The sequence below is a fragment of the Acipenser ruthenus genome, chromosome 15, assembly GCF_902713425.1.
Source record: "Acipenser ruthenus chromosome 15, fAciRut3.2 maternal haplotype, whole genome shotgun sequence".
Lineage (NCBI taxonomy): Eukaryota > Metazoa > Chordata > Actinopteri > Acipenseriformes > Acipenseridae > Acipenser > Acipenser ruthenus.
This window is the reverse complement of record NC_081203.1, coordinates 18,239,732-18,253,883: the sequence shown is the minus strand read 5'-3', so window position 1 is coordinate 18,253,883 and position 14,152 is coordinate 18,239,732. Positions and strand designations below refer to the sequence as shown.

The 14,152-nt window shown below is 44.2% G+C and overlaps 1 protein-coding gene across 2 annotated transcripts in view; it reads left to right on the top strand.

Annotated features, from left to right (window-relative positions):
• The first annotated feature begins 350 nt into the window (after positions 1-350).
• LOC117422425 (spectrin beta chain, erythrocytic-like) overlaps positions 351-14,152 on the top strand; it is a 72,987-nt gene continuing 59,185 nt past the window's right edge. The window contains exon 1 of one of the 2 annotated variants that reach the window (XM_058987279.1): positions 351-577. The gene's annotated coding sequence lies outside the window, so the exon portion shown is untranslated. The remainder of the gene's footprint in view (positions 578-14,152) is intronic. The other variant, XM_034927828.2, reaches the window with a different exon arrangement.

Below are 14,152 nucleotides of genomic sequence, written 5' to 3'. Positions count from 1 at the left end.
CTATGGGCAGTAGCCTTTTTAGTTTTTTATTAGCAGTACAGATTCTACTCCCAGCAAGAAACTGGTGCCAGTAGTTGAAAATCAAGGCTGAGAGCAATGTTTATGTTGTATTGGCCTGTGTAGAGAAAGGGGAATGGCTGGGTAGTTTTCTTATTAAGAATGCGTGCTTACTACGACAATCGTATCTGTGAAATAGTGTTATTATACTTGAATGAGATCGCGCTGTTCTGTCTCTAATAATGTTTACTGCGGGCCGCACCTTCCCCCCCGTGCCCGGTGCTTGTGCGGGTGCGAGCGGCCGCGCTGACATATCCAGTGGGTGGGTGGGTGGGTGGTGAGAGTGCCTGCCATTTAAAGTCAGTCTCTCGTTCAGGAATGCCTTTCCCGTGCGCAGCGTCTGCTTAGCCGTGTTTATTTTTATCACAGCTGTGGGTGGGACACGCAGCTTACTAGAAGGCTTCGCAGGGTGAGCTTGTTCTTCTTTGTCTCTGTAGTTTCTCAACTTTCTTCACCCGGGTCCCGGTCTCAATGTCATAAAGTGCTGCATATAAAAAAAACAACATTTGTCCACTGACAGGTACGTCTTATCCTTATTCTTCCATTGTCCTTTTGTTTTATAAATAGACGCATTGAACTGTGGAAATTATTTGTGTCGCGTTATTGTCAATATACATTGCGCTGTAAATGTTTATATATATATATATATATATATATATATATATATATATATATATATATATATATATATATATTGTGTGTGTATATATATATATATATATATATATATTGTGTGTGTGTATATATATATATATATATATATATATATATATATATATATATATATATATTGTATATATGTGTGTGTGTGTGTATGTATTATTGTTGTTATATAAGGCGTGTTTGTGTAACCAGAATAAAGTCACTTCGGCTACTCGCTAAGTTGCAAGCAAAAAGTGCACTTTAGGACAGTTAAAAAGAACCAGTGCTTTTAACCTGTCAGCATTTATAAGCGAATTCAGCTGCTTGTTGTCAGTTAGAAGTTGAACTCCCACATTGATATTCCAGCGCCTGAATGTCTTTACGAGAGTAAGCGCTGCACACGTGAGCTGTAGGTGCACACACTTACAGGGAATGGACCTCGGAATGCACATGCACAAACGACTCGTTTTTGTAACTTAGGATATTGTATATTCCTTATTTTGTAAGAAACTGACCACGTTTGTGACTGGCAATAATATTAAGCTAGTCAATCGTGCAGGATACAGCAGCAAATTAAATGAATCTGTATTTGACATTGTTTATGAAGAGCCTACAGCTAATATGTATTGTATTGTATACAGGTTCTATTAGTAATGAGCTACTGGGGTTAATTTTCAGATAAAGCATTGGACATTTCACTACAGCCGCCATGGCAGATGAGATAGATATAGAATTAAAAACCAGCAAACAGCTCTATATGTAAGGAGAATCAGGATCAAACATGATGCTCGATCACCAGAAATACTTCATGAAGAAGAAAAGTCATCGATAAACTGCAAACTCACCGTTTTAATAATTAGCGGCACCGTTTTTTATCCTGTGTCTTGTTCAGATAGCACGGTAGAACTAGCTAGGCAGACTGATGCTGCTGTTTCAGTTTGAAAGCCGCACAGTGACTTACAGATGAATGTTCTAAGAACATTGAGACAGACAGTTCAGAGGGGGAGTTCCAAGGGGAGTTCCAAGGCGATGGCTTTGCACCAAGCTGATCTGGTAAACATCTTGACTGTAAGTAACAGCATGCGGGTGAAACCACCAATGCCTCCTCGTTTCAGAAGCCATAAGCCTGCCACAATTACCAAGGAGCTGGATCAACCTATTGAAAATAGCAAGAGCTTTTAAAATGAGCCAATAACCAACTGCATGTTATTGGGCGGTACAAAGACATGACTATATATACCTACTATATTAGAATAACAATGAAAACTCTTTAAAACGTGGACATATCAGTGAAAGTGTTTGTGCTTTCATAAAGGCAGCGATGCTGTTTTTGTAACTGTTGGGTGCAAGCCCTGCTCTGAAGTAGATATCTCTTTTACCCAGTTGAATGTGTGATTAGATATCTGGTTATCCCAGCTGTCAGTTAGTGGACTCACCATGCAGCACACACTGGGCTCTGTATGAATGGTGCATGTGTTCTCGTTAGTGAGTGGAGTGTGTGTGGTGTGGCTGGAATGGAATCGGAGAGAAACGCGCTAAGGACCCGCATTGTGTGTTTCTAGTAGATATGGGGAATCATGTAATGCTGTGTTTGATAGCCATGGTTTCAGACATAAAAACTTTGTCTCATTTTTTGCCTTCAAGAAACTTGTATGTGTGGTACAACTTATATTTTATTAAATACATATCCCTTCTAAATACTAAAAACTACATCACAATGTTTACCAAAAAGTAATAGAAATCTTTTTTTTTTTTTAATAAAAGAAAGACATGTTACATTTTATTAATACATTAGTTGTCTGGATAATGGTTATTTTTTTCATTGTATATATTTTTTAGTATTGCAGTATTCTTTAGATTAGTACAGTAGCATTTTCTATAGTGTTCTGTATTCTATGGACTGTGGAACTTTATGGTACTTTCTAGTATTATTACTATAGTAGTCCCATAGACTAGTGTAATACTACCCTATATATGGCACTACCTCACTATATTTACAAACACTTACACTTCAGTTGTATTTTAGACGCCGTGGGGACTGTTCTATTGATCTAAACCGTAGATCAAAATACCACCAGTGTTAAGATGCTCAAAACTGCATGCGAGTCTCTTTGCTGTGTTTCAGTCTGTAAAATATATAAAGTGCCACCAGAGAGGGTCCTGACTGAATTATTTAAATGGTTTTAAATGGTTTTAAAATCCACCGCGCTTTAGATCAATTGAATGATCCTCGTTTGTGATGTGCACATATTGCAGTCATGAACAATTTGAGATGCCCACTTCGTATTTTGAACATTAAGGAAATTCTGAGAGCCCTCACTTTGACCGATGACCCAGATGGGTGCCACAATTGAACTGTTTCACTGCCACGTTGTTTTATGAATGCTACACTTTTTATTTTTTAAAAATGACTTTGAAAAAGGTTTTACAAAAAGTTAACGCTTCACTATACCTAACCCTCTGTTTTGTGGGCGGTTCCTTGAGCATTCTCTTTGGTTAATCAACGAGGTTAATAACCTATTATTAACAGGGCTTTTCGTTCTCGTTTTATTTTTGATCACGTGGTGTCCCTTTTTTGAGCCGACTCCGTTCAAGTAAACTCTTGGAAGTGTTGATTGTGAAACAAGTTCCATTTAGTTTTTTCTCCTGTAACTTGATTGAGACTGTGATTCTGTTTCATTGATAATGCAAAAAAAAAAAAAAGAGGTTATAACGTTTTTGCAACGAGTCATTAGATTTTAAATACAGGAAAAGCAATTTAACTGAACTCGCTTTTTGTGTTCGGTTTGAATTAAAAGTTATCAATGAAACAGAATCATAGTCTCATTCAAGTTACGGGGGAAAAAAAAGTGATCTTGTTCTACAATCAATGCTTTGCCAAGAGTTTAATTAAGAAATAGAGTCTGCGCAATATAAAGTTAAAGGTACATCACGTGACCAAAAATAACACCGGAAAACGACGAGCTCCGCAGTCTGTAAGTCAGTTTAATTACCTGTATGTGCGTTAAAAAAACATGACTTTAGACAGTACTTAAAGTTGTGTGAATAGGGCACAATATCTCAGACTGCTTTCCTGAATTTCATGAAACTTTGCATTGATAATTTATTACAAAAAATGTTTTCTAATATTGGCAACATAGATAGCAGAGACTCCTGGAAAATAAGATGAATGGCAGCCTGGCCCGTTGTTGACATGCAGTAATTCAGATTGAAGTACTTCAAACGGGATTTTATTTAACATCTTCAATGATTAGCAATAATGTATTTTTCAGTTGGATAAATTATCGAGAGACAGAAAAATACCAATAGCATTGCTTAATTGATTATTATTCTAACCCTACCCACACGTCATATTTAAGTCATTTGGTATCTCCACTACATAGGAGCACTACGCAGCTAGTATCAGTGCATTACCTTTATTTAACCAGATGAGTCAATTGAGAACAGATTCTCATTTTCAATAACGACCTGGCCAAGCGGCTCACACCATAGCAGCAAAAACACACAACACAATACAATTCATACAAACAAACGGACAAGAAAAATCAGTATTAGCAGGCACAGATATCCCTCAGCAGGGATGTAACCCTGCGGCTAAAGGCATCCACAGTAAGGAAACTGTTTATCTTTAGTCTAAGTTAGTCTGTTTCAATGACGTCATGCACGGTGTGTCCATAGATGCTACAGCCAGTATTCAAGGCTGACTCATAGTGGAGTGCATTATCAACCATTATGCACTGCATTCTCATGTTGCACAGTTAATGAAGAAAGTACATGAAGGCTTTGAAAAGCTTGAGCACAGCTGGATAAGCATGGATGCTGGAGCTGACAGGATTCCAGCAGCACATCAAAACCCTTTTTGGCAGCGGTTTTAGGAACACAGTAAAAGCCAGCTGTACAATCTGCAGAACAGGAACAGCTTCTTTTGAATGATGTCCACTGGACTCCAAGTAAGTGCCCTGGGATTCGACTTGTTCTGCACCCGTCCTGGCTTTTAGAAGTAGTAGCGTTGTTATTGGTAGTAGTAGCGATCTGGGTTAATGCATCACACAGGGCGAGGCAATCCACACACAGGCGGAGGGCGGGCGTGAACCTGGTACCTCTCACACTAAAGCAGGTCCCTGGTTAGGGTTGCCACCTGTCTGGGTTTGACCCGGACAGTCCGGGAATTGGCATCTACTCAGCATGCTGGTAAAAAACAAAACTAAACACACGTTGCCGTGGTGACTGCTATTTTACCTTCACAACTTTGCTGTTGTGTGTGTGTGTTTTCTTTATTGCCTTGCAGTTTTAAATGAAAAAGTAGTCCTATTTAATGCCCAGTAGTAGGACTACACCAGCTGCCCACTGGCAGTTTAGCACCCCTAAACAAAAAGGGGTGCTAACAAGGACTGGCTATTAACTAATTTTAACTAAAAAAAAAAACAGAAAAAGGGTCTGTAAATTAAATGGTCAAAACAAAAGGGGGGTGGTACAGAGCACGCCCCCTAGAGCCCACTGGATCGACAAAAGAGGTCATGTCGCCAGCGGACTCTGCGTGTGCGTGCTCTAAATTAACCCTGGACCAGACTAGGGCCCTGAACATGGCCCCACAGTCAAAGAGACCCTCCCTGGTGATCTTACGCTTCCTGGTCTTGTAGATGGCCAGTCTAGCAAGAGCCAGGAGCAGATTCACCAGGTGTCTCTCGCCTTGGTGGAGCCACGAACAGGGTGCCCAAAAATGAGGAGGGTGGGAGAAAAATGCAGCCAGAACTGCAGCAGGAGGTTCTTCAGGAACAGAAAGAACGGCTGCAGTCTGGCGCATGAAAAATAAATGTGAGCCACCGACTCGGACTGACCGCAGAAAGGGCATGCGGCGTCCAAGTCGGTAAAGTGACGCAGGATGAGATACACCTGGACCCACCTCTGCTGCGCCCCGCTGTTGAGTTGCATAGGCCGGCTAGTTTCAGTCCGCCTACTCGGTGGGCTGGTAAAAACAAAACAAAACCCAGACGCCCTAATGTCCGGTTTTAAGTGAAACGCATAAGAAACACCGACCTTCCTTTAATATTTTCTTTTACCTACCGTATAACGGGACATTTTGGAGTGGAATTTATTTTGGCTTTATTATCGGTTTGGATTGGATCGCCAGTAATACTTCCACCAATCGGAGTGTGGCATACAGTGTGAGATCCCGCCTTCTGACAGACTGGTGGTATGCAGCACAGGTTAAAGAAGCGCGCGCTGGACAAGGGATAGAATGTGTCGGATGTCAAAGTGAATATGAGAATGGCAGTGAGCGATAAAGGCAGTTTGATTAAACAAATTAAAAGCAAACAGGACATTTCCATCAATGGATTTAGGAAATCTGGAATTTATGATGCAATCAGAAACTCCGAGGCTGTGTAAACTGCGCCTGCTACTGTGGTACCTGTAGGACTGCTCTTGTTTAGGTTAAGCAGTTTTGTGTTATTTATATTTATTTATTTTACAAGGGGTTAATTAACTAGCAGCTAAACTTGTTTTATGCCAGACTTGTTAGAAAATCTGTAACAATGGTGCAAATGTGCTTTGGATTGTTATTGTCGATACGTGTAGATACTAATATCCACCGTGCAGGTATCGCAAAGTCCCCAAACAACATGTTAAAATGAATTAGTTCTGCAACTTATATAAAAAAAGCTGATTTTGCCAGTGCTTGCTAGTCTGTTAACCAGTTTTAAATTTAACGCGTTTTAGTTTCGGCTTTATTGTTAAAGTTTTCACATGAAACAATACTGTCCTACAATTACTACATGATACTGTGATCGGTGCACTGTGTTACTTTAATGAACCATAGCTACGTTTTCAAACTGAGTTAGCAAATGTCCTATCGTTAAAGTGTACTGCAGTTAGTAATGCTTTCCAATTACTAATATCTTAAAATTGAAGGGCATATAAGAACGATAAATATTGTAACTCATTTTTCGAAAGCCGCCTTTGTTGTTCTCCGAGTTGCTGCAGTGACATTGTACATGCTATAACTAGTCACTGTAAATGAGATACTGTTTTAGCAGACACATTTCATTAAGTAAACATGTATCTGAGTGTTTTTGAAATTAGTGACAAATGCCAGTTCAAAAGCCGTCAAAATCTACCAAGGTAGCAAATCTGAAAATTTAATACCAGCCAAAATGTCCAGTTATACGGTACATTAGCTGCTTAAAGGATTTCCACTATCTTAGTAAACATGTACTGTTTAGCACGGATCTGTACATTCTACTGTGCCCCCAGCATTTGAATAATGTTTAACATTACAATGATCTGCGTGGTTAAATAGATAACCTTTACAGTAAAATATGGGTTACTTACGATATATAATGTTAATTAAACCACATATATGCGTGCGTGTATGTACAAACATTGCATATTTAGTGGTAGCCATTAGTAACATTGAAAAACCTGAACCAAATTTTAGTACATTTTGACTCATTTTGTGTCTTTTTACCGACACAGAACCAATAGTGCTGTAGTTTTAAACATCTTTTAATAACGTTTGTTAATATTTAATATTGAGGGGGATTTCCCATGACACAATGGCTGTAAAATAATTCTGACCATCACAAACAGCCTTTTCAAGCTCAAATTATTTGGGGAAAAAAGCAGGTAGACAGGATTGTCGCTTCAGAAATTGCATTGATTTGCTACAGCGTTACTCATCACCAAAGCTACTTGTCTCAGGTAAGATTAGCCTCTAAACTACCACGATATAGCTACTATTTTTTTGGCTTGCAAGTTCGATTGCTAGAAATATCAAATGCACAATGCTGTGTGTACTGCATGATCATTGATTTGTACCGAGATCTGGTGGTATTGTGTTACACTGTATTACAGTATACTGTAGTTTTGATAGAGCTAGGCTGACTGAGAAATATGTCCGGGTTTGGGCTGTGGAAAAAGTGGCAACCCTATCCACAGACACACACACACACCGCACACATACACACACACCACACACACGCCACACATAGACATACACCACACATAGACACACACCACACACACACACATGCACACACACGCCACACATAGACATACACCACACATAGACACACTCCACACACACCACACATAGACACACCACACACACGCCACACATAGACACACACCACACATAGACACACACCACACCCACACACACACCACACATAGACACACACCACACACACACACCACACATAGACACACACCACACACACGCCACACATAGACATACACCACACATAGACACACACCACACACACACACACATGCACACACACGCCACACATAGACATACACCACACATAGACACACTCCACACACACACCACACATAGACACACACCACACACACACACACCACACACATAGACACACACACACCACACACACACGCCACACATAGACATACACCACACATAGACACACACCACACACACACCACACATAGACACACACACCACACACACGCCACACATACACACACACCACACACACGCCACACATAGACACACACCACACCCACACACACACCACACATAGACACACACCACACACGCACACACACGCACACACACTCCACACATAGACATACACCACACACACACACACACACATAGACATACACCACACACACACACACACATAGACACACACCACACACACACACACACCACACATAGACACACACCACACACCACACAGACACACACCACACACGCCACACATAGACACACACCACACATAGACACACACCACACACGCACACACACACCACACATAGACATACACCACACATAGACACACTCCACACACACACACCACACATAGACACATACCACACACACACACACACACCACACACACGCCACACAGCCACACATAGACACACACCACACCCACACACACCACACATAGACACACACCACACGCACACACACACACCACACATAGACACACACCACACACACACACACACCACACACACACACACACAGACTGACACACACACCACGCACACACACACACACACACAGGGCAGTGCAGTCGTGTGTGATTTCCCTCTTGTGTTCCTAACGTCTCCCACACTCCCTGCCATACACTCTCTGAGTTCACAAAACTCATTCCCCGCCCTGCTCCACATACGTTACTGTATTTGTGTGTGTTGTTGTGTATTCATTCAAATTATTATACTTCTGATTGCCAAAATGTTTGCATTAACTTCCAAATGTGTTGCCTGTTGTCAGGTTACTTTACTGTGCAGAGTGCAGAGAAGACTAAACTGTCAAAGAATGTAGTAAACAGCCACCAGGGAAGCACGCAGTGCTGCGGTGTCTGTGATTAAAATCCTGTACCTGTGCAACTCACTCATTTAAGAATGTGGATGAAAAGGGTTATTTATAAACTTTGGAAAATGGATTTTGAATAAATGTACTTCAGGAGGTTCTGTTTTGCCTTGGCAAGTTCTTTTCGATTATGCACAGAACAAGTTTCACCTTTTTATAACCAGACCTTTATTAAGAGATGTAATGAGCATTACCAAGCTCAATGTATTAATAGACACACTGTATGATACAAGTGCATTACTGACCCTAGTTACTGAGTGTCTTCAGTTCTGCTATACAGTGATCATGACGGTAATGGAAATGTAGAGGGCATCGTAAAGGGCGGGTTATGAAATGGCAGCTAAAAGCAGTGTGGATCTATTTATAAACTACAGGAGAAATTAGAGCACAGCTGTAGCAGCAGCAGGCTGTATGAGAGAGTGCAGAGAGGCTGCGTGAGAGAGTGCAGAGATGCTGTGTGAGAGAGTGCAGAGAGGCTGCGTGAGAGAGCGTAGAGAGACTGCGTGAGAGAGCGCAGAGATGCTGCGTGTGAGAGCGCAGAGAGGCTGTATGAGAGAGTGCAGAGGGGCTGCGTGAGAGAGTGCAGAGAGGCTGCGTGAGAGAGCGTAGAGAGACTGCGTGAGAGAGCGCAGAGATGCTGCGTGTGAGAGCGCAGAGAGGCTGCGTGAGAGTGCAGAGAGGCTGCGTGAGAGAGCGCAGAGACGCTGCGTGAGAGAGCGCAGAGAGGCTGCGTGAGAGAGCGCAGAGAGGCTGCGTGAGAGAGCGTAGAGAGACTGCGTGAGAGAGCGCAGAGAGGCTGCGTGAGAGAGCGCAGAGAGGCTGCGTGAGAGAGCGCAGAGAGGCTGCGTGAGAGAGCGCAGAGAGGCTGCGTGAGAGAGCGCAGAGAGACTGCGTGAGAGAGCGCAGAGAGGCTGCGTGAGAGCGCGCAGAGATGCTGCGTGAGAGCGCGCAAGGATGCTGAGTGAGAGAGTGCAGAGAGGCTGAGTGAGAGAGTGCAGAGAGGCTGCGTGAGAGTGCGCAGAGATGCTGCGTGAGAGAGTGCAGAGATGCTGCGTGAGAGAGTGCAGAGATGCTGCGTGAGAGAGCGCAGAGAGGCTGCGTGAGAGCGCGCAGAGAGGCTGCGTGAGAGCGCGCAGGGATGCTGAGTGAGAGAGTGCAGAGAGGCTGCGTGAGAGAGTGCAGAGAGGCTGCGTGAGAGAGTGCAGAGAGGCTGCGTGAGAGAGCGCAGAGAGGCTGCGTGAGGGAGCGCAGAGAGGCTGCGTGAGGGAGCGCAGAGAGGCTGCGTGAGAGAGCGCAGAGAGGCTGCGTGAGAGAGCGCAGAGAGGCTGCGTGAGAGCGCGCAGAGATGCTGTGTGAGAGAGCGCAGGGAGGCTGAGTGAGAGAGTGCAGAGAGACTGTGAGAGAGTGCAGAGAGGCTGCGTGAGAGAGCGCAGAGAGGCTGCGTGAGAGAGCGCAGAGAGGCTGCGTGAGAGAGCGCAGAGAGGCTGCGTGAGAGCGCGCAGAGAGGCTGCGTGAGAGAGCGCAGAGGCTGCGTGAGAGAGCGCAGAGAGGCTGCGTGAGAGAGCGCAGAGAGGCTGCGTGAGAGCGCAGAGAGTCTGCGTGAGAGAGCGCAGAGAGACTGCGTGAGAGAGCGCAGAGAGGCTGCGTGAGAGCGCGCAGAGATGCTGCGTGAGAGCGCGCAAGGATGCTGAGTGAGAGAGTGCAGAGAGGCTGAGTGAGAGAGTGCAGAGAGGCTGCGTGAGAGTGCGCAGAGATGCTGCGTGAGAGAGTGCAGAGATGCTGCGTGAGAGAGTGCAGAGATGCTGCGTGAGAGAGCGCAGAGAGGCTGCGTGAGAGCGCGCAGAGAGGCTGCGTGAGAGCGCGCAGGGATGCTGAGTGAGAGAGTGCAGAGAGGCTGCGTGAGAGAGTGCAGAGAGGCTGCGTGAGAGAGTGCAGAGAGGCTGCGTGAGAGAGCGCAGAGAGGCTGCGTGAGGGAGCGCAGAGAGGCTGCGTGAGGGAGCGCAGAGAGGCTGCGTGAGAGAGCGCAGAGAGGCTGCGTGAGAGAGCGCAGAGAGGCTGCGTGAGAGCGCGCAGAGATGCTGTGTGAGAGAGCGCAGGGAGGCTGAGTGAGAGAGTGCAGAGAGACTGTGAGAGAGTGCAGAGAGGCTGCGTGAGAGAGCGCAGAGAGGCTGCGTGAGAGAGCGCAGAGAGGCTGCGTGAGAGAGCGCAGAGAGGCTGCGTGAGAGCGCGCAGAGAGGCTGCGTGAGAGAGCGCAGAGGCTGCGTGAGAGAGCGCAGAGAGGCTGCGTGAGAGAGCGCAGAGAGGCTGCGTGAGAGCGCAGAGAGTCTGCGTGAGAGAGCGCAGAGAGTCTGCGTGAGAGCGCAGAGAGGCTGCGTGAGAGAGCGCAGAGAGGCTGCGTGAGAGAGCGCAGAGAGGCTGCGTGAGAGAGCGCAGAGAGACTGCGTGAGAGAGCGCAGAGAGGCTGCGTGAGAGAGCGCAGAGATGCTGCGTGAGAGAGCGCAGAGAGACTGCGTGAGAGAGCGCAGAGAGGCTGCGTGAGAGAGCGCAGAGAGGCTGCGTGAGAGTGCGCAGAGAGGCTGCGTGTGAGAGCGCAGAGAGGCTGCGTGAGAGAGCGCAGAGATGCTGCGTGAGAGAGCGCAGAGAGACTGCGTGAGAGAGCGCAGAGAGGCTGCGTGAGAGAGCGCAGAGAGGCTGCGTGAGAGAGCGCAGAGAGGCTGCGTGAGAGAGCGCAGAGAGGCTGCGTGAGAGAGCGCAGAGAGGCCGCGAAAGATATTGGCCAATCATCTGAAACTGTCTGCTACAAAACTTGGTTTAAAGCGCAACTGGACGTTCCAACACGACAAAGATCCAAAGCACACATCAAAATCTACTTCAGAGTGGTTAAAGAAGAATAAAATCAAGGTTCTGGAATGGCCTAGTCAAAGTCCCTATCTAAATCTGATTGAGACTCTTTGGTATGAGTTGAAGAAGGCTGTGCACAAGAGACCTCAGAATTTGAATGAACTGGAACAATTTTGCGTTGAAGAATGGTCAACGTCACTAAAGAACCATGCCAAAAGCTCATTGACAAATATCCTAATCATTTAAAAGAGGTTGTTATTGCTAAAGGTGCCTCAACTAGCTATTAATTTAATTTTCCTTGTCAGGGTATGAATACCTTGCATTAGCATTTTTGGAGGTTTGCAAAATAAATGCTGAAATAAATAACTGTAGACTTCTATTTCTTGTAGCTTTTAAAGGATCAGGTTGCTCCTCCCACAACTAATACAAACCACAATAGCAACCTTATCACACAACGTTGATCTGACACTCCCTCTAGTCTGCAGTAAGAATGTTGGAGTGCTCTTCATGTTCCCAACATGTTCTCATCCCACCCAAAAATGATCAGCCATTGTGAAGTCAGCCTCCTGGATCCCCGGGTTTAACACATTAACTGAAATATTTCAAACACTTTTTGCAAAGGCGAAGGAACGCTGTCAGAGAGGAATAAAATAATGTAATGATAAAACCAATAAGAAGCGCAATCAAATGCACCCTAAAAGATTTGTTCCAAAAAAATGAATATCTGAAAATCAAATTCTTCTCAACTTGGGACAGGCAGCTTGAAGATACAGATACAGCTGGGTTACAGGAAAACCTTCATGGCATGAAACAAGCGCGTTCAAATTCAACTACAAAGAACTGAATAACCCGACACCCCGTTTTGTTGCAGCTGGTCTCTCTGTGTTGGTACAATATGTTTTGTATGTCACTCTTTTAAATATAGAAACAGTATTCAACAGTGAAGCAGTGTGCCACATGCTCTGTTGAGAACGCAACATCAATCACACAGTTTCATGAACTCTGAGAGAGGCTTCACCAGACTGAAGCACATGATTGAGACCAGGAGCCTCCCAGTGGGTGCAATCAGACACGGCTCTGAGTGGCTTGCAAGGAAAGCTGTAGCTCTGAAAGGATGAATTCAGAGTAAAAGGAGCTGTGAAATGATTCTCAGAAATCTGTTCTGCATGGCATGAAGTCCAATATGTTCTTGTGACTGCTGAATAAAGCAGTTGATTTCACAGAGTGCGTTAGAGCGCTTGCCAGCAAGTGTCAGGGTGCTGCTGTCTAAAAGGGTTCCTTTCATTTCAACCTCTCACATGAGGAACTTGGATGGGGAAGATACATTTAAGCAAGGGGGGCCCTTTTTGACTGCTCCACCCTAATGTAGGCTCTTGTGCATACAGCAGAATAAATTGATCAGGCAGTAACCAGCAAGTCTTTTAGCATGGAACAGGCATTATTATGTTGGTCTTTTAGACACGGCAGAATCGATTTCAGATTAACATTTCAGAGCTCCTTTTACTCTGAATTCATCCTTTCAGAGCTACAGCTCAGAGCCGTGTCTGATTGCACCCACTGGGAGGCTCCTGGTCTCAATCATGTGCTTCAGCCTGGTGAAGCCTCTCTCCGAGTTCATGAAACTGTGATTAATGTTGCGTTCTCAACACAGCATGTGGCACACTGCTTCACTGTTGAATATTGTTTCTATATTTAAGAGTGACATGCAAATTCTATTGTACCTCAATCCAATATGTGGATTTCAATCATGCAAGAAACAAAGCTTCCTCTACTGTGGGAAATGGTTGTTCCAGCTATTTATTTGCAGGATGTGTCATCTGAATATTATTTAGAGTTCTTTAGAAGAGAAGGGGTAGGTTAGGATCGATTTTTTCCCCACTGCAAGCAAAGAATATTACTTTAACTTTCCATGGATTTCTTGTCAGATTTTTATTTTTGGGGTTTCCCTCGAAGGTCAAAAGTCTAACTTTAAGAGGTAACTTTAAATAGATTGTTGATGTTGCTGGAACAGCACATAAGCATGATAAACAATGACCTTCGCAGAAACAACAAGAACATATTATACAGAACACACTTAAGACATGCTCCGCAGGTGAGGAATTCAATATTATACAAATGTACATATAAAATACCCCTGTGGTATGAGCAGGTTATATCAATAAGGTGTTATAAAATCATACAACTAAGAAATCCTGGAACTATTTTATAACGCTGCAGGAAGCTGTCCACTAGTAATATATATTGAAAAGGATAAGCAGAAGAAACTTG